At 45.2% G+C, this 26,069-nt stretch overlaps 1 protein-coding gene across 2 annotated transcripts in view; it reads right to left on the bottom strand.

The window, feature by feature from the left end:
- Positions 1-1,168, bottom strand: part of S1PR2 (sphingosine-1-phosphate receptor 2) — a 33,793-nt gene extending 32,625 nt beyond the window's left edge. For both annotated transcript variants that reach the window (XM_030197085.1, XM_030197084.1), the window contains exon 1: positions 533-1,168. The gene's annotated coding sequence lies outside the window, so the exon portion shown is untranslated. The remainder of the gene's footprint in view (positions 1-532) is intronic.
- Between the last annotated feature and the right edge of the window lie 24,901 nt (positions 1,169-26,069).

The following is a 26,069-nucleotide window of genomic DNA, read 5'->3' as shown; positions in this document are numbered from 1 at the left end:
CTCAGAAACAGCAACCTAATTGAGTCCACTTTTCCTCCACAGACTTCAAGCCCCCCAGCCTTACCAACACTACCATATCTTCTCCAGTCTCTTAACCTCACAAGCAATCTAAAAATAGGCTATCAATCCCCCCCCCCCCCCCCCGAAACTGGTTTCAGGATCAGTTCGCGTCTGCCCCCGAGATGACACAGTCTGTATGAGAATGAGAAGTGACTTTTGCCCTTCTTACTGAAAGTTCACCTTCTGCCTTTCACTGAGACCAGATAACGCAAGCTCTGACATGGAGTCTGGGGGGGGGGGGGCGGGGGATCACCTTAGGAAAAACCTTTTCGGAAGTTTTCAGTACTGGGTTAAACCGGACCAAACTCTCTGAAGGAGAAGGATTTGCAGATTAGATTTCGCAAAAGGATGAAGTCTCTTACTTTTCCTAGAACGGGATTTAAATCCGAATAAAAGTCACTGTTTAATTCCTTCCTCTAAATTGCGGCCAAAAGGAGTCGGGGGGATTAGTAGAAAAAAATGTCTTTCTTACCAGGTCTGTTACTCGGCTCCGGTGGGAAGAAAGAACAGCTCTAGATTCTCACACGCCTTTAATCCTCAGCAGAGTCCGATTTCCCCAGTGGAAAAAACAACCCGAATTCAAAAACAAAACGAGAAAACAGGGAGATTCCCCGAGGTCCGATCAGACGAGCCACATTTCTCCAAGGCGGGTTGAATACCTTCCCAAAGACAGAACCCGCATCTGCACCCCCCCATGCAAAGGGTCCCATTCCCCACACAGCTTACTCATTGCCTGGGGTCCTCTTTTTAGGACTTGACAAAGTGAGGAGATTGGGGGGAGGGTCTCTTCTGTCTTTCTTTTTAGGGAAGGGGGTCTTCCAGAGATCCAGCTCTCCCTTCACCCTTGCTTTGTAATCCAGATGTTGCCTTCAGTAAATTCTAGCTCTACTTGAGCTGCTGATGTCTGGGTTTCTTTTGGGTATCTTTTTTTTTTAATCGGTGGGGTTTCTGTCTCTTTGCTGCCTCCCTCCCAGGCTGGATTTTATTCACAAATTCAAAAGCACTGCTTTCCCGGCCCCCCTTCCAGCTGCTCCAGCACAGGCAGCCTGTACTAACAGCTGCTGGTCGCTGAGAAAGATCCTGAGCAGCTGCAACAACTGCAGAGCTGCTCTACCCCCGCCAGGTCTGTCTCCTCCCATCCCGGCACTGCAAAGACTAGGACAGGGATCTGCCCTAGTCCTAGCCCATACGCTTATAAAACATGCACACACACCGAGCAAATGACCGTCCAGTCGGCACCTATGTAGAGAAAGGAATGCAGAAAACAGCATGCATGCCACCTTCTCTTGGTTTAACATTTAAGTGGATCTCTGATTTGCAGAAAAATATTGACAAATGACTTTCTTTTTGTATGGAAACCAAATCAACTACTTTTTGGTGCCTCTGAAACCCTCTTCACCTGGTTTAAGCCTGGTGTCAAGCCAACACTCTTATGCAAGAAGAGACACTGCATTCTGAGTTATGATTGAAGCACAGGCAGGACTGGTTCGCAGGCCAGTGCAGGACAGGGATGAAGTCTCTGCATCTTTGTGATAGATCAATTGCTCAGGATGTGAGGAGGGTCTGCAGCAATCTCCTATTGCCTCCAAATTAGAAACAGAGTATGAATGGGCAGAACCCTGTCTACCCATGGTCCTTACAAACAGCAGCACCTTCCCACCCCCTTAACCATATTTGACTTTATCTTCTGCTGGCTAGAAAGGCCACCAGGGTTAGTACCCGGGGGGGGGGGGGGAGCTTGGGGGATTTCCCATTCCCAATTTTAGGACTGCAGAAGCCTGAGGTAACAAGATTCAAGTATAAAAGGTCACAAAGACATAATTAACCCCAAGGAAGGTAGGACATCTAATACCTCTATAGAAGTGAATAAAAAGAGTAAAATCTGGAGAGCCTTGTATACCAATGCTCATAGTTTGGGAATCAAACTTCTAGATCTTGAGGCTACAACAATGGAAGCGGACTTGGATTTAGTGGCAGTCACGGAGACGTGGTTCACGGAGAACCATGATTGGGATGTTGCTATACCTGGCTATAATCTATTCAGGAAGGACAGGGTAGGAAAAAAGGGTGGAAGTGTGGCATTATATGCTAAGAATGATATCCAAGTGACAGAACTGCAGGACATGTGGGGTAGGGAAGAAGCGCTGTTTGTTAAACTGGAAAGAGGGAAATGAAAATGTATCTATATCGGAGTGATATACAGACCACCCTCACAGTCGGAGGAAATGGACAGGGACTTCATTGAAGACATTCGCAAGATAGCTAGGAAAGGGGAAGTATTACTGATAGGTGACTTCAAAATGCAGGATGTTGATTGGGGTGTCCCGGCTGTGGGGTCGTCTAGAAGCAAAGGGATCTTAGATTCCCTATAGGAAGAATTGTTCCGGCAGTGGGTGATGGAACCAGTGGCATAGCTATGTGGGGCCTGAGGGGGCCCGGGCCCCCGTAGATTTGGCCCGGGCCCCCTGCCCCACGATCCCCTTCAACCCCCCTCCCGCCACTAACTCTTCCCCGCCGTCGCCGCCCGCCCCGTCGCCGTAAATGATATCTTTTTTTGAAGAGAGACTTCCTTCCGCGCTCGAGTAGCGCCTTTCTTCGACGAAGTTCCGGCGATCAGCTGTTTCGACGCCGGCAGCATCGCCGGCGTCGAAACAGCTGATCGCCGGAACTTCGTTGAAGAAAGGCGCTACTCGAGCGCGGAAGGAAGTCTCTCTTCAAAAAAAAGTATCATTTACGGCGACGGGGCGGGCGGCGACGGCGGGGAGAGTTGGTGGCGGGAGGGGGGTTGAAGGGGATCGTGGGGAGGCTGGCAGGGAGGGGGGGTCCGATGTGGTGGCGGCGGCAGCTCGGGGGGGCGGCTAAACAGTGCCCCCCCTCCTCGGGCTCTGGCCCCCCTCCTGGCGAGGTCTGGCTACGCCCCTGGATGGAACCGACGCGGGATGGAGCTGTTCTGGACCTGGTTCTTACGAATGGAGAGTATGTTTCTGACGTCAAGGTGGCGGACCATTTGGCATCTAGTGATCATTGTATGGTATGGTTCAATATTAAAACAGAAGAGAGGGCTCATTCGAGATTTCAGGTCCTGGATTTCAAAGGAACTAACTTTGCCGAGATGGGGAAATTTCTCAAGGGACAATTAGCGGGATGGGAACAGCTGAAGGATGTAGAATAGCAATGGATAAGACTGAAAGGAGCTAGATTAAAGGCAACTAACCTTTATGTTAGAAAAATTACATAAAAGTAAGAGGAAAAGAAGGCCTCTCTGATACTCGAATGTAATAGCTGAAAAGATAAGGGGAAGGAGGCTAGCCTTTGCACGTTACAAGACGTCTTAGAAAGATGAGAACAGGAGAGAATACCTAAATAAGCGAAGAGAAGCTGGAAAAGCTATCAGGAAAGCGAAGCGGCAAATGGAGGAAAAGATAGCTAATACGGTAAAATTGGGGGACAAGACCTTTTTCAGCTATGTAAGTGACAAAAGGAAGGGCCATAATAGCATTGTGAGGCTCAAAGCTGAGGGAGAGAAATATGTGGAAGATGATAAGGATAAAGCTGAACTGCTTAACGATTATTTCAGCTCTGTGTTCACAAATGAAAGACCGGCTGCAGAAAACAAAGGCTAAAGGCGATGGATGTACGGTAGACCAAGACCCATTTATGGAGGACTATGTTCGTGAAGAGCTCGCCAAACTAAACGTAGACAGAGCAATGGGGCCTGATGGTATACACCCGAGGGTGCTTAAGGAACTCGGAGAAGTTCTGTCAGCTCCGCTGACGGACCTCTTCAATGCTTCCTTAGATACTGGATTGGTCCCAGCGGACTGGAAAAGGGCAAATGTGATTCCTCTGTACAAGAGTGGAAGTAAGGAGGAGGTTGGGAATTACCTGTCAGTCTGACCTCGGTGGTGAGTAAGCTAATGGAAACGCTTCTAAAGAGGAGGATTGTGAGCTTTCTTGAACTACATGGAATGCGGGACCCGAGGCAGCATGGCTTCACTAGTGGCAGGTTGTGTCAGACAAATCTGACTGTCTTCTTCAACTGGGTGGCCAAACAGTTGGATGTGGGAGGGACGCTTGATGTGGTATACTTGGATTTCATCAAAGCCTTTGACATGGTTCCGCACAGGCGACTGATAAATAAATTGAGTGCCCTCGGTAAGGGACCTAGAGTAATGGATTGAGTTAAAAATTGGTTGACTGGTAGGAGACAGAGGGTAGTGGTAACTTGCTCTGAAGAAAAGGATGTCGTCAGTGAAGTACCACAAGGATCGGTCCTAGGGCCGGCTCTTTTTAATTTCTTTGTGAGCGATATTGCGGAGGGGCTGTCTGGTAAGGTTTGTCTCTTTGCGGATGATACTAAACTCTGCAACAGGGTGGACACCCTGGAGGGTGTGAATGACATGAGGAAGGACCTAGTGAAGCTAGAGGAATGGACCGATATTTGGCAACTAAGGTTTAATCCCAAAAAATGCAGGGTCATGCACTTGGGTCGCAAAAATCCGAGGGAATGGTACAGTATAGGGGGTGAAGTGCTTCAGTGTGCGAAGGAAGAGCGGGACTTGGGGGTGATTGTGTCTGATGACCTTATAGCTTTCAAACAGGTAGAAGAAGCGACGGCCAAAGCCAGAAGGATGCTTGGGTGCATAAAGAGAGGCTTGACCAGCAGGAAAAAGGAAGTGATAGTGCCATTGTATAAGTCTCTGGTGAGGCCCCATTTGGAGTACTGCGTGCAGTTCTGGAGACCGCACCTACGGAAAGGTATAAACAGGATTGAGTCGGTCCAGAGGGCGGCTACAAAATTAGTAAATGGTCTTGAATGCAAAAATTATAGGGACAGGCTTATGAACCTCAACATGTATACGCTGGAAGAGAGGAGGGAGAGAGGAGACATGATAGAAACGTTTAAATATCTCAAGGGCATTTATGTACAGGAAGAGAGCCTTTTTCAAATGAAGGAGAGCTCTGGAATGAGGGGACATTTGACAAAGTTAAGAGGGAATAGGCTTAGGAGTAACCTAAGGAAGTATTATTTCACAGAAAGGGTGGTGGAGGCGTGGAATGGCCTCCCGGTGGAGGTGGTGGAGTCTAGGACTGTTCCAGAATTTAAAAAGGCATGGGATAAGCATGTGGAATCGCTTAGGAACAGGTAGAATTGGGGGTTACAGAGGATGGGCAGACTGGATGGGTCATTTGGCCTTTATCTGCCATCATGTTTCTATGGTTCACTTTATTCTTGATATATCGTGAAAAAAAAATATGAGTTTTACATAATATAAAGAGGAAGGGGTCAATGGAGTTAAATGATAACTAAACGCTAACAACGCACACAAAAGGATGACATAAGAGGATAGTCTATTAATTACAACTTTCCATCAATATGGGGAAGGGTCAGGGAAGGGAGAGCAGCCATGGTCAAAGTGACAGTGCAACCCAGGAGCTACTCCAATGTAAAGAAATATGTCCAGCCATGGCCAGACCCAGTGGCCTTCCAGTGCAGTAATAGAAGAACTGTCAACAGGCCAAGGCAAGAGAACATGGTTATTGGCCCACAAAGAGAAGTGGAACCAGCTGGGCGTGTGGTTGATTGCAGAGAGCTGATTCGGATGCAGCACTACATCAATACAGAAAAAACACACTGTCTCATCATCTCATCCCAATACAAGACATACAAACCCACAAACATTAACACCCCAGGATACACCCTCCCTGCCTCAGACAGCCTGAAAATTCTCGGAGTAACAATCGACCGTAACCTATCACTAGAGACCCAAGCGAAATCCACCATAAAGAAAATGTTTCTCTCAATGTGGAAACTCAAACGTGGAAACTCAAACGCATAAAACCATTCTTTCCGAGGGAAATATTTCGTAGCCTGGTACAGTCCATGGTACTAAGCCATGCAGATTACTGTAATGGAATCTATGTGGGATGCAAGGATCAAATCATAAAGAAACTTTAGACCGCCCAAAACATAGCAGCCAGGCTTATATTTGGAAAAACACGTTTTGACAGCGCCAAACCACTCAGAGAAAAACTGCACTGCCTACCAATCAAAGAACGTATCACTTTCAAAATCTGCACGACTGTTCATAAAATTATTTACAGCAAGGCACCGGGATACATGACAGACCTCATCGACCTGCCAACCAGAAACACCACAAAATCTGCACGATCATACCTAAACCTCCACTACCCAAGCAGCAAAGGACTCAAGTACAAATCCACCTATGCAACCTTAGCGCACAACTATGGAACGCATTGCCAACACTACGCTCGACCACCTAAATTTTTGGAAAGCACTAAAGACAGACCTGTTCAGAAGCGCATACTCCACCGACCCAACATAAAAATGCCTGTTCACTTGCGACACAATGCAACCAAAGACCGTAACGAACATTACCTGACTCTTCTTCCCCCTTTCCCTCTCTAAGTTCCCCCAACTGTACCTACCATATTTGTACCTCATTCTACTACAATATCACTTTTTATTCATTCATGCCATGTATTTGTTCAGACCGTAATCAGCTAACACCGTTAACGGTTATATATAAGCCACATTGAGCCTGCAAAAGGTGGGAAAATGTGGGATACAAATGTAACAAATAAATAAACTATTGTATGTATGGGATAGATCAGTCTCTGTAGCCAGAACCTTAATTTCTGCCCAGGAGGTCTCTGGCTCTGGTGGAGTCCTCAGAAATGGTTGAACATCAGGGTGAGGAAGTGGGTGGCTTGGTAGTTAACATCATGAACTAAGAGTTGGGATCTACTCCCACTTCTGTCAGTGCCACTCGCTGTAAACCTTGGGCAAACTGTTTGTCCTCCACTGGTTCAGGCACTCACGTAGAGCATAACAGCTCTACTTAACAGCTTTCGGCGGGAAATAGCTCTAGGCAAAAGTATATTGTTATTACAGTTCAACATGTCAAGTGCTTTTGACATGGTCGATCACACCATTCTTCTGAACCTTCTCGACAACATAGGGATCTGCGGACATGTTCATAGCTGGATTAAGGGCTTTCTCTCTTCTAGAACTTACCAAGTAATCGCCAACTCAGATTTATCACTGTCGTGGAAAGCTGTTTTTGGAGTCCCTCAAGGCTCTCCACTATCGCCCACACTCTTCAATATTATGATGATTCCACTGGCCAAGACCTTAAGTAAGTTAGGACTTAACCCACATATTTATGCCGATGATGTTACAATTTATATTCCCTTCAGAAATGATTTGTCCGAGATCTCTAGTGAAATCAACCGCTGTCTTAATACGATGTACTTTTGGGCATCTTCTTTCCAACTAAAACTGAATGCTGACAAAACACATTACCTTATATTATCATCTCAACACAACAAGTACAAACTTTCAACCTTAATTACCCCCACCCTTAACCTCCTCATCTTAGAAAGCTTCAAAATTTTAGGAGTCACCTTTGACCGCTCCCTTTCACTCGAAAAACATGTAAATGCCACCACAAAGAAGATGTTCTTCTCGCTGTGGAAACTACAACGAATAAAATCTTTTTTCCCTAGAGAGGACTTTCATAACCTCATACAGTCCGTCGTTCTATGCCATCTGGATTATTGTAACGGAGTTTACGCTGGATGTAAAGAGCAACTAATTAAGAAACTGCAGATGGCCCAAAATACAGCGGCCAGATTAATTTATGGAAAGTCAAAATTTGGAAGTGCCGCGCCCCTCCGAGAGAAACTGCATTGGCTTCCTGTCAAAGATCGAATCACCTTTAAAATCTGTTCTCTAGTTCACAAAATCCTATATGGCGAAGTTCCTGGCTACATGATTGATCTCATCATCCTACCTCCCAGGAATACATTTAGACTCAGCCGTTCATATCTAAACCTTCATTATCCAAACTGCAACGGCATAAAGTACAAATCCATGTATGCTACATCCTTCTCCTTCATCAGCACTCAGCTTTGAAACTCTGTGTCGAAAACCATAAAAACCATCACCAACCACCTAGCCTTCAGGAAATCACTAAAGACCATGTTATTTGGAAACGCTTATCCCTCTGTCTCTGCATGTGTCTCCACTGTTGGATGCGCATCAGTCTAGAGACAATTTTGGACACATTCCCTTTCCCTCCTCTCTCCTGGTTTCCCTACTCCTTCCGTCCCTTTCTCTTCCTCCCCATTATCTCTTGTGTAGGTTTTTCTGCTGTATTAGCTTCATTTTACTGCATTGGCGTCTGCCTCTGTGGTGCGCTGTAAGCCACATTGAGCCTGACACTGTTGGGAAACTGTGGGGCACAAATGAGATAATAAATAAATAAATAAATAAGCTCTTTAAGTAAGGACATATATACTGTAATTTGTTGCAAAGTGTCATACATAGGTCACGCCAGACCAATAAGGTCATCCTGACTCTTGAGTCTACTTCTCAGAGTTGGTCTCCCTCCCCACAGGACTGTTACTGAAGGACACCTAGAGCTGGTATTTATTTATTTATTTATTTATTTGTTTGTTACATTTGTATCCCACATTTTCCCACTCAATGTGGCTTACATAGTACCGGAGAGGCTTTGAAGTCTCCGGTGAACAAATACAAGGTATTGTTGTGATAGGATAAAATTCATGTAGCACTGTCACATTAGGGAGTTATACAACGGAAGAGTTGAGTAATGTCCATTATGTACTTGAGTTTTGTTGTGTAGCAGAGTTCAGGCATTTAAGTTGGGTCAGTAGGGTATGCCTTTTGGAACAGGTTAGTCTTTAGTGATTTCCGGAAGTTTAGGTAGTTGTACGTCGTTTTCAATGCTTTTGGTAATGCATTCCATAATTGCGTGCTTATGTAGGAGAAACTGGATGTGTAGATTGATTTGTATTTAAGACCTTTGCAGCTTGGGTAGTGAAGATTTAGAAATGTTTGTGTTGATTCGGATATGTTTCTGGTTGGTAAGTCGATCAGGTCTGTCATGCATTCCTGGGTTTCACCTTAGATGATTTTGTGAACCAGGGTGCAGATTTTGAAAGCAATGCGTTCTTTGATTGGGAGCCAGTGTAGCTTATTCACGGAGGGGTTTTGCCCTTTCAAATCGCATTTTTCCAAATATAAGCCTAGCTGCCGTGTTTTGTGGGGTCTGAAGTTTCTTTAAGGTTTGTTCTTTGCATCCCGCATAGATTCCATTGCAGTAGTCTGCGTGGCTTAGTACCATTGATTGTATCAGGGTGCAAAATGTTTCCCTCGGGAAGAATTGTTTTAAGCCTTTGAGTTTCCACATTGAGTGAAACATTTTCTTTGTTGTGGATGCCACTTGGCTCTCCAGTGTTAGGTTACAGTCCATTGTTACGCCAAGGATTTTCAGACTATCTGAGATAGGAAGGGTGTAGTCTGGTGTGTCAATTTTTGTGGGGTTGTCCACGCTGTGTTGGGATGAGAGAATGAGACAATTTCTGGAGGGAATGTGGGTGAATCTGTGTCTCTAGCTCTTTTCCACTTTGACAGAGTCTCCTGAAAGCACACCTAAGAATGCCAAGTCTCTGGCAAAATCAGCAGGTCTCCCGCAAAGAAGGAGATTGATCAAGAAAGGGGGGAGGGGGTTGATCAAGAAGGATGACAGCCCTCCCCAGAAGGTCTGGGTTTTATCTCTAGAAGTTAACAGTTTCTACAGTCTGGTCGTGGGGGTGGGGGCACTATGGTCAGGAGAGCCTGCACTGCCCTTGCTATACCCAGACAGGGCAAGATTGATGGAGGCACATCCACCTGCAGCTGCTCAGCAGCACATGGTACAAACGTGCACATACACATATATACACATATGCAGTGAGGGTGGTTTTCAGACAACTCAATGAGTATTTCTCAAAGATAATGTGCCTGGACCCTTTCCAGTATGGATTTCGCAAGGCTTATAATACTGAAGGAATGATTGCTGCTACACTTGATGAGATATATCAGGAATTAGACCAGTATACTAGTTTCGTTTTGGTATTCCTTGATATCTCAGCTGCAATTGACACTCTTTATCATATTTTATTGTGGCGATTAGCAAAATGTGGCATGGGATCCTCTTTTCCTCATTATAATCAATGGGCACCAGAGTGCCACAGGGCTCGGCTCTGTGTGGGATTTTATTTAATTTGTATCTGGCACCTGTTTGTCAGGTGCTGAAATCTTTTGGATTATTTTACTGCGTTTATGCAGATGATATCCAATTTTTCTTGCCATTGGCGGAGTCCATTCCTGTAGTGGTGGCCCGCTTGCAGATTATTTTTAATGAGATAACACAGAACCAATTGACATTGAACGTGTCAAAAACTGAACTGTTTTTGGTTACATCGGAACTTGTGGCTCAATTTCCTGTGGAAATTTTATTGACTGATACCCTGATTACAGTTTCTCATAGGGTGAAAACATTGGGGGTAATTTTGGATTCTGAAATGTCTTTTCAGCTGGAGGTGCAATCTGTTGTAAATCTGTGATTATTGAGTAAGTTATGTCTGTTGATTTCACAACCAGATTTTTGGAAAGTACTGCAAAGTTTGATATTGTCTGGTCTTGATTACTGTAATATAGGGTATATTGGGATTGCCAGCTATGTATATCCATTCCTTACAAGTGGTACACAATGCAACAGTTCACCTTTTATGTGGCCTGACTAAATATGACCATGGTACTCCTTTTCTTAAGAAATTGCATTGGTTACCATTAGTTGAACAAATCAGATTTAAACTATTAATGCTGGTGCATCAAAGTTGTACCAAGATTCGTCTCAATATTTGTCTGATCATCGTCATTGGCACATACCTCGGTGAGCTCTTCACTCTAAGAATTTATGTATGTCGGAGGTGCCTTCTTTTCAGCAAACTTGACTGGAATATACAGGAAAGAGAATTGATTCCATTGCTGGTCCAACTGAAAGGAACAAGCTCCCAATTACTCTTAGGAGAATTTGACACTTTTTAAACAATTATTGAGACAGCACCTGCTGTTACAGGCAGACTTGGGACAATGAGTGTATAGCCTGCAGGAATTTTGGATTCTTCTTTTTTAATGTTTTCTGTGGATTGATTTTGTTATGTATGTGTTTTTATTATGCATATTGCTTTGTAATCCACCTTGGTTAAAGGTGAATTATAAATTGAAATAAATGAAATGAACAAATACAGACGCACATACTTGCATATATACATATATATATATATATACAGTATATATACACACACACACACATATATAAACATACATGCACATACACATACAGACATATACACACATATACACATATACACATGCACACAGACAAGCATACACACACTATAAAGTAGGAAAAGAAAACAAGTTATGAACCATCTTTTATGATCTTGCACGAGGAAAGTAACTGGGGCAGATACTGGACAGACCTCATAGTCCTCTGGGCCCTTGTATTCTCTTTCCTGATTTTAAACCACGATCTTGTCCCTTGGGCATTAAAAGCCTCTGATTCAAAGACCCACAGGAGTCTGCAGCTGTAATTCCAGCCTGGGTTGTCTTTTAAAAGACTCCCTCACTGCATTCCCCTCCCCCCCTTTCCATTTGTGTCCTGCCAGGATCTCCTTCCATGTTCTGCTTCTAATCAAACCCTTCCCTCTCTGAGAATCATCTGGAGTCACTGCTCAGAGTACATTCCGACTGAAAAATCCAGTCCAGGAAGGGCCCTTTCAAAATCTCTCTTCTCCCCTCCACCCCCGCATTTTGTCCAGATTGAGGACATTTAGCAGATTTTATTAGAACAAGCTTGGCAGTGTTTGCATGGTTACTCTAAGACCTGATAAGTGTCATAGGAGGAATGTGGTAAATGATTAACCTGGGCCCTAGGGACAGAACAGGGGAAGGACCGCCCCCCTTTCCCCAAGAGCTTAGAACTTTGCAGCATTCTCAGTGACTCTGGTTTCTGGTGTGAAACTTGAGCTGGGTCCTGCTTTTTTACTTCTCCCTCCCTCCCTCCCTCCAAAAGTTCTTCTGTTATAAGAGAAGCAGGAGTCTACATTTTGGGTCTGTGGGTGTGTGTTAGGGGGAAGAGTGGTTTTGGAACTTACAAAACCACTCTTCCCCCTAACACACACCCACAGACCCAAAATGTAGACTCCTGCTTCTCTTATAACAGAAGATACCAACCAAATGTCTCTTGTTTGGGAGCCATAGTTCTCCGTTACTTTGTGGAGCTCAAAAGACCAGCAGGCACCAGTCAGATAAGGCCATGCTATAGAAATCTCTAAGAAAAAAACATCTTTGCCTTTTCCAAGCCTCCTGAACTTGCGTAGCCCTTCCCTCCCTCCTGCGAACATCTTGAGATCATGTGTCACTGATCAGGGAGCTGGCCTAAGTGCCTCAGTATTTCCACCTTTGGAAATGGATCCCTGCTATGCATTCCTTCCGAAAATTTTCTCTTTAATGATTTACAGCCTGGAGGAAGGCTAAGGTCTGAGTGTTTAATGCCTATGTCCTTAATAGGGAGGTGTGGAACATCTTTCTGTTTGGGAGGGCCAAAGAAACTCATCTCTGTCCCTGTCCTGTCTCCCTGGTTGCTGATGTTGTTTGGGGCAGAAAATTTGTAGTGTCATGGCCCTGGTGGCCCACCCTGTTCTGCTGTCTATGGGTATGGATGCCTGAATTATGCCTCCAGAGATTTAAAAGGCCCCTTCTACAAGGTACATTTAATAACAAAGGCAGGAGTTGGTGAGGAAAACACACACTGTATCATTTCTGGTACGGAAGAAGATGTAAGAGATCTACCTATACCAGAAATAGTTTCCCAGGGTGACAATATGGAGAAACTGAAAGAAATCTCAGTGAACCAATTCAACAAGTTAAAGATTGATAAATCACCTGGACTGGATGGTATACATAACAGGGTACTGAAAGAACTCAAACATGAAACTGCTGATCTTCTGTTAGTGATCTGTAACCTGTTGTTTAAAATCATTCGCAGTACCTGAAGATTGGAAGGTGGCCAATGTAACGCCAGTTTTTTAAAATGGTTCCAGGGGTGATCCAGAAGATTACAGACCGGTAAGCCTGATTTCAGTGCCGGACAAAATAGTGGAAATTATTATAAAGAATAAAATTACGGAACATATAGACAAACATGGTTTAATGGGACAGAGTCGGCATGGGTTCAGCCAAAAGAAATCTTGCCTCATCAATTTGCTTCATTTCTTTGAAGTCATGAATAAACATGTGGATAAAGGTGAGCCAGGTTGATGTAATGTATCTAGATTTTCAGAAAGCTTTTGACAAAGTTCCTCATGAGAGACTCCTGAGAAAATTAAAAAGTCATGGGATAGGAGGCAATATTCTTTTGTAGATTAGGAATTGGTTCTTGAACAGAGAACAGAGTGTAGGGTTAAATGGCCATTTTTCTCAGTAGAGGAGGGTGAATAGTGGAGTGCCATAGGGATCTGTACTGGGACCGGTGCTATTTAACATATTTATAAATGATCTGGAAATCAGAATAATAAGTGAGGTGATTACATTTGTAGATGACACAAAACTATTCAAAGTTTAAAAACACATGCAAATTGAGAAAAATTACAGGAAGACCTTAGAAAATTGGAAGCTTGGGCATCCAAATGGCAGATGAAATTTAATGTGGATAAATGCAAAGTGATACACATTGGGAAGAATAATCCAAATCATAGTTACCTGATGCTAGGTCCACCTTAGGAGTCAGCACTCAAAAAAAGGATCTAGGTGTCATCGAAGACAATATGCCATATCTCAAAAAAGATATAGTGGAATTAGAAAGGGTTCAAAGAAGAGCAACCAAAATGATAAAGGGGATGGAACTCCTCTCATATGAGGAAAAGCTAAAGAGGTTAGGGCTCTTGGAAAAGAGATGGCTGAGGGGGGATATGATTGAGATCTACTAAATCCTGTGGCATAGAATGGGTAAAAATGAATTGATTTTTCACTCTTTCAAAAAGTACAAAAACCAGGAGACACTCAATGAAATTACATGGAAATACTTTTAAAACAAATATGAGGAAATATTTTTTCAAAGAATAGTTAAGCTCTGGAACTCATTGCCAGAGGATGTGGTAACAGCAATTAGCAAAAGGTTTGGACAAGTTCCTGGAGGAAAAGTCCATAGTCTGCTATTGACATAGACATGGGGAAGCCACTGAGATCGGTAGCATGGAATGTTGCTACTATTTGGGTTTGTGACCTGTATTGGCCACTGTTGTAAGCAGGATACTGGGCTAGATGGACCATTGGTCTGACCCAGTATGGCTATTCTTATGTTCTTATGCTCTTAAGGCCTGCTGAAAGGGTGTCAGCTCATCTCATCGGTTCTCAGCCGCCTCTGCTCTCCTGACCTTGTCTCATGTTCCCTTTTGTGAACTGCTGGGTTCTTTGGCCATTATGAATCACAGTGATCCCATAAAGGCATTGCAATTAAAATGTGATGTAGGAAGTGGGGGTAGTGGAGACAGTGGACGGGGTGAGAAAATCCCAAGATCTCTGCTCAATCCATCACTCAATGTGTGATCTTGAGCAAGTCACTCAAATATAACTCACAAGCTGTTTGGAGAATGGACAGGTGAGTGGTGGTTTGCTAGCTAAAATTTCATACAGGAGAGAGAGCTGGATCCCCAAACAAGGACAGATCTATTCTGAGGGGCAAGTCACTTAATCCTCCATTGCCTCATGCACAGACCTGTAAGTCCTCTGGGGTCAGGGAAACACCTAGTGTACCTGAATACTACCAAAAAAGGTGTGAATGCAGTGGAGGGGAGGAGAGGTGAGGAATGGCCTTATGGTTAGTGCAGCAGGTTGCAGACCTGGGGAACCAGGTTCAATTCCCACTTCTGCCTAACAGTCAGCAGTGGATTGAGGTCCTGGGGAACTGGGTTCAATTTCCTCTGCAGCTCTGTGTGACCTTGGGTAAGTCATTTAGCCCTCCATTGCCTCAGGTACAATATACTACTTTGATTGGAAGCCCATTAGGGACAGTGCAAGTTGTATATAAATTGATAAAAATAGTGAATACAATCCAAAAAAGACATGGGGGGGTTGGGAAGAAACAGAGGACTGTGAGCAAGAAAATATTAGTGTTAACCCTTGTGGGTACAGGTGGGGATGGAGCAGATTAATTGTGGAGATGAGGAATGGATCTTAGTGGGTATGGGTTAGATTCCTTTGGGAATGGGTGAAAATTTGTGTCCCTGTGCAACTGTCTACAAGTGGCTGAATAAAGGAGGTGATAATGTCCCCTTTGTAGGGCTTTAATTAGATCTGACCTGGGAAAACTGGGTCTAGGTTTGGAGGCTGTACCCATGAAAGGAGACAGACATGGTAAATGCCCCAAAAGCCCTATGAGATGAAATTTATGGAGAAATACAAGAGATACTTTCAAAGGTAGACATAATGCGCAAGACAACATTTATTCAGAGAAAAAAGGGATGAGGATCCAAAGGGGACAAACTAAGGATTAACATTAACAGAGGTATGAATGGAACAGCCACTCATGAGAGGTGGTGGAGATCAAAATAGCAACCAACTCAAAGAAGCCCAGAGGATCCCTGGCTGTGAGGAAGAAGATGGAGATTCACTGGGTCTCTGTGCAATGGTAGCAGAAATGAAACTGGGTAGAGACTTGAGAGGCTTCCCAGTTCTTCTTTGCTGTCCAGTTCCAGGTTTCCAGAAGGCTGTTGCCTCATCATAGCCTGGTGTCATCCAGTTGTTTACTTCACAGTTTTTGTCTCTGGCTCATGTTGCTTTGTCACCTGAATGTTTCCTGATCAGAATGTCAGCCAAGCATGGCACCTCCGCTAGGGGGGCTATGCCTGTCAAAGGAATAAAGGAAAAAAACTGCATAAGGACAAAATTAGAGCAAGATCCCTAGATCAGCCTCCAAACCTAGTAATGGGGGACTCAATCAATGAGGGTGAGTGATGGGAGATGAGGGAACAAAGGGGGTCTTATTTCCATTGCCGGGATGTTGGGCCAGATACAGCTGTTATTGAGAGAGGGTTTGGTCCCTGAGGCTCTTTGGAATTGGCCCTTGGCTTACTTTTTTTTTTGGAGTGGGGGCAGTGAAATTCAGCGGCACAAAGTCAGACCATGTTCCCCGCAGCTAAGGGTTGCAAGACTTTAAGAGGAGTGGGGACTTTCCTGTTAACACAGGATGGGGATGTACTTCATACCAGAGAGATGCTGGAGGGTGGGAGTGAGAAAGCTGAATGTGATGGATGCGAGAATGGATACTGGAGCAGTGGAATATCTTTTTGATTGGAGAAGCCAGACAACCCAATTTCCAGCTCTACCCCAAGCTCTCGAGTTGATGATACTAAGTTGGGCAAAATATTGGTGAGGCCTTGACCCCTGTGGAGCACCTCATTTTGCCTCCTATGAAGGAGCAGGATTTGATTCCTCCAGGTGAGTTGAGGTGAAGAGGGAGAGAAGGGTGAGAGCCAGCTGATGTTAAGCAGAGTAGTTTAAAAGGAGGGGGTTAGGATGTGCACAGAATCAGAACTGGGTTGCGAGAAGGAACTTTTTGGGAAGTGTAGTGGGAAGAGTCAGGGAAAGTTGGAGCAGGAGTGGGGTGTCCTTGTGAGGTATTTATTTAGTTAGATTTTGCTCACACCTTTTTCAGTAGCAGCTCAAGGTGAGTTACATTCAGGTACACTGGATATTTCTCTGTCCCAGGAGGGCTCACAATCTAAGTTTGTACCTGAGGCAATGGAGGGTTAAGGAACTTGCCCAAGATCACAAGGAGCAGCAGCGGGATTTGAACTGGCTACCTCTGGATTGCTCTAACCACTAGGCCAGTCCTCCACTCCTGAGGTTGCATTCCCCCTCTCTCTTACTGTTCAAATTCCTTTTTTCCATAAGATAACCTAGAGTTCAGGTCTTTATCTGCCGTCATTTACTATGTTACTATATTTTAAGTTTTAAAAATATATTTCTACATAGATATGCCAGTCAGTTAAGGAACAGGACTATTTGTACTTTCCTGTTAGGGTGAGAAGCTATTTTTAGTAAAAATAAAAATACAAATACTAAAAAATGAGGACATCGTTATATCCCCAGGGCCTAGAAATGTCCAAACTTTCAAAGAATAGAAACAAATCTGATAGTGAAATGTTATGTGCGTGTTTCGGACACAGACTCCTCTGGGGGACCCTTTAGCTAGGGCGGCTTGTTTTCTTTGGCAGAATGAGAATGTTTTCATGAAGATTGCAAACTCAGAATTGTAGCAAGAGAAGCTGGGATAAAATGTTCCCATCCTCCTCCTGTCTTACATCTGCTGCACCTCTTCTTGGATCCCTTCCTCAAACCCCTCACTAACATTCCTGTCGATGTGCTCCTTGGGTAGGGACCCCTCACTTCTTGTAGTCCCAAACACCCTGCTGTAAGGGTGGCTGTTTGTGATCCATCAGCCTTCCCTTCTCACGCTGTCTTAATGTACCTTCTCTTTCCCAGATAAGGTTGCCGCTTCAGGACACAAGCCTGGCTCAGAGCTGGGTAGCAGGTGAGCTTGGGATGAAAGCAGGATGGGTTGAGGTCTGCAGCATCACCAGATATGCCTCCCAAAGTTGCCTGACAAGCCTACTTTTGTTCTTGGTTGAGGACCAGCATTCTTTTTCCACTGGTTTTTGGACTGCTAATTTTCCGCTTGTCCCTTGGATATGTCTCAAGAGCATATGGAGAAAAGACTCATATGAGGCAGCCAGGGAAGAGGGGAAACAGCTGGAAAGCATTAGCAGCTGGGTGGGCAACACAGCAAAATGGGCAGGACAAGAGCATAAGAGTTTGCAATCTTAAAAATCACATGGTTCAGCACTGGGATCCTGATAGATGGTATTTCTGACCAAGTCACTGTTACCATGATCCATCTAATGAAACCAAGGTGCTCTGCTGTGCAGATTGTCATCAAGCCCTCTATGCACATATCACTCTCATACACATAAACCATGAATACAACACAGACAGCTGAAGAGATCTTCCTCAGAGCTCCAGGCCAGCATCAAACTGATATACAGAAGACCCCAGATTTTAAATATGGCACCCACAGTTGCATGCACAGATTGGGTGTGTGCCCAATTTGTGTGTGCAATTTGAGTGTTGAGCCAATTAGCACAATAATTGAGTGCTAATAATCAATTATTGGCATTAATTGGCAACAATTTGGATTAGCGCATGCATTTTGCTGCATGATGTTCTATAAATATGCGCATACAAATCTTTTAGCGTGTTACTTTTGGGAGGGGCATGAGCAGGTCGTGGCATCCACTAAAGATACGTGCAGTATTATAGAATTCCGGGGATCCGCACCTAATTTACACGTGAGGATTTATACCAGGTTTCAGTTGGTGTAAATCCTTACGCCCAAAGTGCAGCTGCGGATCCCGGCACCATGCGCTGTTCTATGAATGTGGAGTGCTGTTTATAGAATAGTGCTTGGTGTACATTTTTTCAGTTCCCAAATTTGGGCATCATTTACTAAATCAAGTCCATAATGTGAGAACAGCATGGACAGCTGAAGCATCGAGGACCATTCAAAGAGAGCAGGAGATGTGGCCCCAATCATAGAGGCTTCCATTTTATTCTAAAACAAAAAAACAAATGCATGAGATAAGAACCAGATGTATTAGGTCAAAAAGGCAAGGGGTAGACTCAGGGGCAATCTAAGGAAATATTTATTGACGGAAAAGGTGGTTGGTGTGTGAAACAGCCTCCTAGCAGAGGTGGTGGAGACAAGGACAGTGTCTGAATTCAAGAAAGGGATGTCTGAGGGAGAGGAAGGGCTACTAAGTATTGCAGCTGGTCTGGATAGGCTGTGGGGTCTTTAAATGCAGCCACTATCAGTTTCTACAAAAAGAAAGGGAACCCATGAGCAAGGCCAAAAGGCAGTATGAACCTACATCCATGGATTTGTCTGTCACCATTAGCACCCTCAGGGTCATATTTTCACAGTCAGACTCATCAGCATTTGTCCTTAGGGGTCACAGCAGCAGCAGCGGTCTGGCAGATAAATTTATATAGACGTCCAACCAGAGGGGAGGCAGTGCTTCTTGCACATGCTTGGGAAAGGCATCTGAAGCCCTTCCTGGCTGGGTCTGCAGCCTCAAACTCCTGTTCTCCTAATCCCCACCCCTCCCTGGCCATCTCTGGACTAAATTCAGAAAAAATATAATGATCATAGCAGCTAGAGAGAGAGGGGAGGTGGTTCTAGACCTGAGAAGCAAAGAACATATCTTTAAGTAGAAAGCAGAAAGCATTGGAAGGAAATGGCCTGGAACTACCTCTAATGACATCTCCTGAGCTTCAAGCCAGGTCTGTGTGAAGCAGCACAACAAGGTCTGTGTTACTGGGTTATGGATGGGTCAGCTGAGAATCCTCAGCTAGTCTTTATCCCCTCCCCAGTCTTATGATTGCAGTGAGCTAAGAGTCTGGGAAGAATTGACAGCCAGAAGCACAAAGCAATGTTCCCATCCATACAAGGAGGGAGAAAACCTTTTGTATATTGGATGCTTAATCATGTTGTCAAGGGACTGATTTTCAGCAAGATCCAGCCAGCTAATTAAAGAGCTAGCTAGATTTTGGATTTAGCCTCCACCTTTTCTGGTATATAGAAATAAGAATCGACAAGTCAGTAGTAGCTCAGGGCACCTTACATTCAGGCACAGTTGGTATTTTCCTATTCCCGGAGGATTTATAAACAAGGAAAGGCAAAGTGGATGGGATTTCATATATCACCTTTCTGTGGTTATAGTCAAATTGATTTACATATTATATACAGGTACTTATTTTGTACTTGGACCAACGGAAGGTTCAGTGACTTGCCCAGAGTCATGGAATTGAACCCAGTTCCCCTGATTCTCAGGCTACTCCTCCACTCCAATCTAATTGTAATCCATTTCGTTGTATATATTCTGAGAGACAGTATATCAAATGCCATACATAAATAACTAAGGCAGTGCTTGTCAGTCTTTTAGTGGCCAAATAAAACTGTGTGACCCTTGGATACCCTGAGTGAGAGTTGAGGGTGGGCCTGTGAAATAATACAGCTGGACAACAGGATATAAATGAAAACAAGCTTATTTTAATTGAATCCTGAGGCCTGTTACATCACAGGCCAGGAACACAAGGGAAATGCCTTTGTAGTTCAAGAAGCACAGTCTTAAGCAGGTCTCTGGCTGCCAGGCCCAGAACATAGTCTGTGGCTGGTGGGGCTGCCATGTACCAAACACAGCCTGTCCTTCTCAGTTCTTCTCCGAGTTTTTGGGTCTGGCTCCAGCCAGACCTCAGAGCAAGGCTTGCAAGTCTCAGACAGGAAACAAAAGTGGTTTATGACAACCAGCTCACAATCATTAAATGTAAATTGTAGTGGCATATGCTGGGGCTTCCTTCCCTGGGCCTCCTTAAGCTCAGTCTGGCCCTGTCCTTTATACTTCCTGGTTCTGACTCCACCCTTCCTAGCTCACTTCCTCCCAGGGCAGGGCTAGTATTCTTAAGGTGACTCAGGCTATCTGAGGGACTATTCTTAAGGGTGAGGGGCAAAGTTGCCAGATGGGCAGTTTTCCCTCCCAATTGGGCGGCTTTCCGCGACCCACTGCGGGAAATTTTTGCCTGCTGCGGGTCGCGGTTTTTTGGGTGTTTTTTTATTTCGTTGGGCGGATTGTTTTTTCTTCGCTGGCTGTGGGTTTTCTCACCCCGCAGGGGGGGGAGGGGTGTGTGGTTAACAATGTGTCAATGACGTGTTAACGACATCGGTGATATTGTGGGCGGAGTTGGTGATGTCAGGGGCGTGGTTGGTGATGGTGGGGTGGAGCTGATGACGGCGGGAGCGGGGTTGATGACGGTGGGGGCAGGGTTGATGACAGCGGGGGTGGAGCTGATGACAGCGGGGGTGGGGTTGATGACAGCGGGGGCGGGGGTGTGCAGTTTTGGGCAGGTTTTCAACTGGTTTGGGGTCGGAAAATTTATTTTGCCTCTGGGAAATGCATGTATGTAAGGGACAGGAGGAAGATAGACTGTTCTATGCCTAAATTCCGGCATACACTGTAAAAACTGCATGCATGAATAGGCAATTCTTTTTTGTTTTGTGGGGTTTTTGTCAATGCAGTGATATAGTTGGAAGGATTGTTGAACATACACAGTATTTCACTGACCATGTCATCTTTTTATGTGTATTTTTTTTTAATCATTTTCCTTCTGAGTCTTGTTTTGGAATGATGCTGAATTACAGAGACATGCCTTCACATTCTCAGAATCCATATATCTTGTTTGATTGCAGTTAGGACAGATCTGTGCTTTTCCTTTGAAAGAACTGAACTCTTTGTAGGTTATGATGCCTCAGGGAAGGACTGGAATCACATCAGCTGCACAGGCTCACAAGGATGGCAGCCGCCACCGCCCGAAACACCAGCTTTTAACACTTCCTTCTTCCTACCTCCCAATTTACCAGCCAATCACATACAGACGTCACTGAAAACTTTCTATTCCATAGAAGTGCTTTCCATTCCAGTGTATCTGTGTGGTTGGCTGGTAAATTGTGAGGTAGGAGGAGGGAAGTTTAAAAAAAAAAAGTTTTAAAAAAGTAGAACATCCCACTGTTCTACTTCCCAAATGACATTCTATCGCCCTATCATTTCCCCATTGATACATTCCATTGTTCTATTTCCCAAATGATTTTTTGATTTTGACTTTGTCTTCCCATAACTCCTCACTATGTAACCCATAACTGTACTGAAACAAATTGTATTTCCATCATTCACACTGTATTGTAAGCCACACTGAGCCCGCAAACAGGTGGGAAAATGTGGGATACAAATGCAATAAATAAATAAAATAAAATTTAAACCTGGCAACCCTGGTGAGGGGCAGTGTTCTAGAAACTCCCTCACATACCCTCCTCCTTAGCTCAACCATGCCATATCAGGGTCCACCTCCAGGGACAAAAAGTCCATATTAGCATGCTCTCAGCCTGTCCAGTGTTTCACCTGATAGCTAAATGGCTGGAGGCTAAGGAACCAGTGCATTATATGTGCATTTGAATCTTTATGTTGAGCCATCCACTGTTAAACGCTGGGGCACCTCCCAGATTGCAAACAGTATATATGGATGTAGAGAATCCCAGTTTTTCCCATCTTCAGCCACAAACGTTTTCAGCATCTGTTTCAGACTAACAGAAAGTGTCGCCCCAGCAAATAGTATTAGAAGGTTTCCAGGGTCCACTTGACAGCTAGAGCTTCCTTCTCAATTACTGCATAAGTTTTCTCTCTCAGGAACAGCTTCTGGATAATGTATGCCACTGGGTGATCTTCTCTGTCTATCTCCTGGGCCAGAATGGCCCCAAGTCCAAACTCTGATGCATTGGTCTGCACGATGAAGGGCCGGTTGAAATCTGGGCTGACCAGCACCGGCTCTGAACAAATCTCTCTCTTTAGGGCTTTAAAAGCACCATTCAGCTCTTCAGTCCAGTGTATCTTTTCTGGAGCAACCTTCTGCAAGTGGTTCTGCTTTCTCAGAAACCCTACAATAAACCAGCAGTAGTAACCAATTAACCCAAGTAGGGCTCATACTTTCTTCTTCATATGGGGTATTGGCACCCGGGTGATGGGTGATTGCATCTACCTTCCAGATCTGGGGTCTCACTTGTCCTTTTCTGACTGAGTATCCCAGATACTGAACTTCTTGTCCTCCCAAGAAGCACTTTTTGGGATTTGATGTTAACCTGGTGGTCCGTATACTATCCAGAACTGATTCTACCTGGATGAGATAGGTCTTCCAATCTTTACTGTAGATGACAATGTTGTCTATGTAGGCAGCCGCATAGTTGCCATGAGGTTTAAGTAGGTGATCCACAAGGTGCTGGAAGGTAGCTGGAGCTCCATGAAGGCCAAACAGTAGCACCGTGAACTGGAACAAACTCTGAGGTGTTGAAAAGGCTGTCTTCTCCTTGGCAGCTGGGATGAGAGATACCTGCCAGTATCCCATGGTCAGGTCCAAGGTCTAGATGAATTGGGCCCCTCCTAGCTGCTCAATTAGTTTGTCCACCCTTGGCATTGGATAGGCCTCTAGTTTAGAGACAGCTTTCACCTTCCAGAAATCAGTACAAAACCAGATGCTTCTGTCTGGCTTTCGTACCAGCATAATGAGAGATGATCAAGTGTTGGTTGACTGCTTAATGACTCTCAGTTCTAGCATTTCAGTGACCTCTTTCACCACTGCTTGCTGCTGGACTTCTGGGATTTCATAGGGGCATTGCTGGACTACCACTCTTTGCTCGGTGATAATATCATGAGTTGCAAAGTGGGTCCAGCCTGGCACTCTGCAGAATACATCTTCATTCTGGCATATCAACTACTCTAGGGTCAGCCTTCGAGATGGAGAGCTGGTCGCCAAATGGAACTTGCAGGGGTCCGGATTCTGTTGAGACCTCCAGCCCAAAGTCATTTTTTTGTACCAGGGCTGCAGTCAAATTAACGTGGAAGATCTCCACCTTGTCCCTCTTGTCAGGTTGGGCCACCTTAAAATTGACAGATCCTGTCTTTTCCACTACTTCATAAAGAGCTTGCCACTTGCATAATAGTTTACTCTCAGAAGAGGGTATAAGGACTAGGACTCTATCCCCCAGCTGGAAGGTTCTTTGTACTGTTTTCTGGTTGTAGGCTTGGGCTTGACCCACTTGAGACTTTTCCAGGCAGAGCTTGGTGGCCTCACCAGCATTCTTTAGCTTCTCCTACATGGAGAGTACATATTTGGCCAAGTTCATTCCCGAACTGGGTTCCTCTTCCCATGCCTCTTGAACCACATCCAGGATTTCTCTAGGTCTCCTCCCATATATTAGTTCAAATGGAGAGAATCCTGTCAAACTCGGGGGCACCTCCCGGATTGCAAACAGTATATATGGGTGTAGAGAATCCCAGTTTTTCCCATCTTCAGCCACAAACGTTTTCAGCATCTGTTTCAGAGTCTTATTAAAGCATTCCACCAGACCTAGCTCAGGATGTTTCACATCTGTCACCAATACAAGTTTGACCTGGAGCACATTCTGGTCTGCTCTGTTGTCTTGCCACCCTGGTCCTCTGCCATTCTGGATAAATGTGATTCAGGATCCTGTAGTTAAACCAAGAGTCAGCCCTGGTCTAGCCATGTCCAAAGCAGGCTTAAATGAAATCCCGGTACTGGCCAGTGCCACTTCAGGGGGTCAATTATTCCAAGCATCCACCACCTTCCTCAGTAGAGAAGTCATTCATCTAACTTCATAACATGACCCCTTGTCCTTTTTGATGGACAGTTTCACCTTCCCATAATTTCTTGAAACCTGTGAAATATTTAAATATGTCTATCAAATCTCCCTTTTTCTTTTATTCCCATATGGTACACTGTGCGTGTTTAGCATTATAAGCCTCTCTTTGTATAGTTTGTGTTGTAGATCTTGTACCATTTTATTAACCCTTCTCGGAACCACTTTCATCCTCTCAGGGTCTCCAGATCCTAAGGTAAGATCTTATTAGTGACCTGTACCAGGGTCCTATCCCCAGCACCCTGTTAGCTTTCCCCATTGCTTTGTAATACTAACACCTACCCTTGCTTCCTCTGGGGTCTCTTACTGTTTCCCATTCTTGTCCTTCCATCCAGTGGCGTACCAAGGGGGGGCGGTAGGGGCAGTCCACCCCGGGTGCATGCCGCTGGGGGGGTGCCACGGCGCACGCCTGCTCCGAGTTCGCTAAACTTCGTCGCTCGTTCGCTGCAGCTCCCTCTGCCCCGGAACAGGTTACTTCCTGTTCCGGGGCAGAGGGAACTGCAGTGAAGCGAAGTTTAGCGAACTCGGAGCAGGCGCGCGCCGCAGCACCCCCCCCCCAGCGGCGTGCACCCGGGGGGGTGTCATTTTGCCGGAGGGGGGGAAGGTGTCATTTAGCGGGGGGGGGGGCATGCTGCACCCGGGGGGGGGGGGGGGGGGCGCATCGGCGCTCTGCCCCGGGTGCCATCCAGGCCAGGAACACCACTGCTTGCATCTGGTACTTTACATGGACTTTTGTACCCCAAGTCCAGGATTTGATGCTCTTTGGCACCGACGCTCATTTCACAAACCCGTGACTATTCTGGGGGTTCTTTACAAGTCCTCTTTCATTTATTTCCACTCCTTCTCAGGTCCAGATTTAGGGTGGGTAACACTTAGGGCACCAAATATTGAAGGTGTTAAAGACTCTGGGCAAAAAAAGAGCCTTACTATACAGCCATTCACCAATGCAGCTTCAAAGAGATTCCCCCAAGGCCATCTGGCCCAACATCCCCACCCCTACTTTCCAGTGATCCCAAACCTCTTATACGGGGTACCTATGAGGAGAGACAGGAACTGCTGATGAGGGTGAAAGGGGACAGGGAAGAGAAAAGCAGGGGCACTAACTGGAGATACAGGTACTGCTGGGGGGGGAGAGGGGCAGGAGGGGGAAATAACCAGAGACACAGTGAGGAGAGGGGCAGGAGGGGACAAGCAGGGGCAATAACAGGGACACAGGGAGGAGGGGCAGGACGGAAAAGCAGGGACAATAACCAGGCATACAGGTCCGGCTGAGGGGGAGAGAGGGGCAGGAGGAGAAAAGCAGGGGCAATAACCAGAGATGCAGGGAGGGCCAAAGGCAAGAACTAGAGATACAGGGACTGCTGGGGATGGGGAGAGAGAGGTCCAGGGAGGGGAAAGCAGGGACATTAACCAGAGATACAGGAACTGCTGATCCTTGAGAAAGCATTTACTTTAACCTACTTTTGTTTTGTTACAAACTTGAAACATTTAAGCACCAAGATGAAAATGGAAAGAATGTCTGAGTTGCGAAACTTCCTCCCCACCCCACACTTACATTTTCCCCTCTCAGGTATTTCTGGGGTAGTTCATATTTCCACAGAAATCAAATCCTGTGGTTTCACTGGGTTCCGGACTGCTGTTAAATGCCAGACAGGTGAGCCCAACGGGACAGAGATGTTTCCAGCAGGGGTGAAGTGTTAGAAGACAGTGAGGAGGTGGAAGGGGTTATTGGAAGCAGGGTTGTTCAGAAAGTGT

Source organism: Microcaecilia unicolor, chromosome 3 (genome assembly GCF_901765095.1).
Source record: "Microcaecilia unicolor chromosome 3, aMicUni1.1, whole genome shotgun sequence".
NCBI lineage: Eukaryota > Metazoa > Chordata > Amphibia > Gymnophiona > Siphonopidae > Microcaecilia > Microcaecilia unicolor.
Note: the sequence above shows the minus strand (reverse complement) of the source record. Positions and strands in the feature narration are given on the sequence as shown.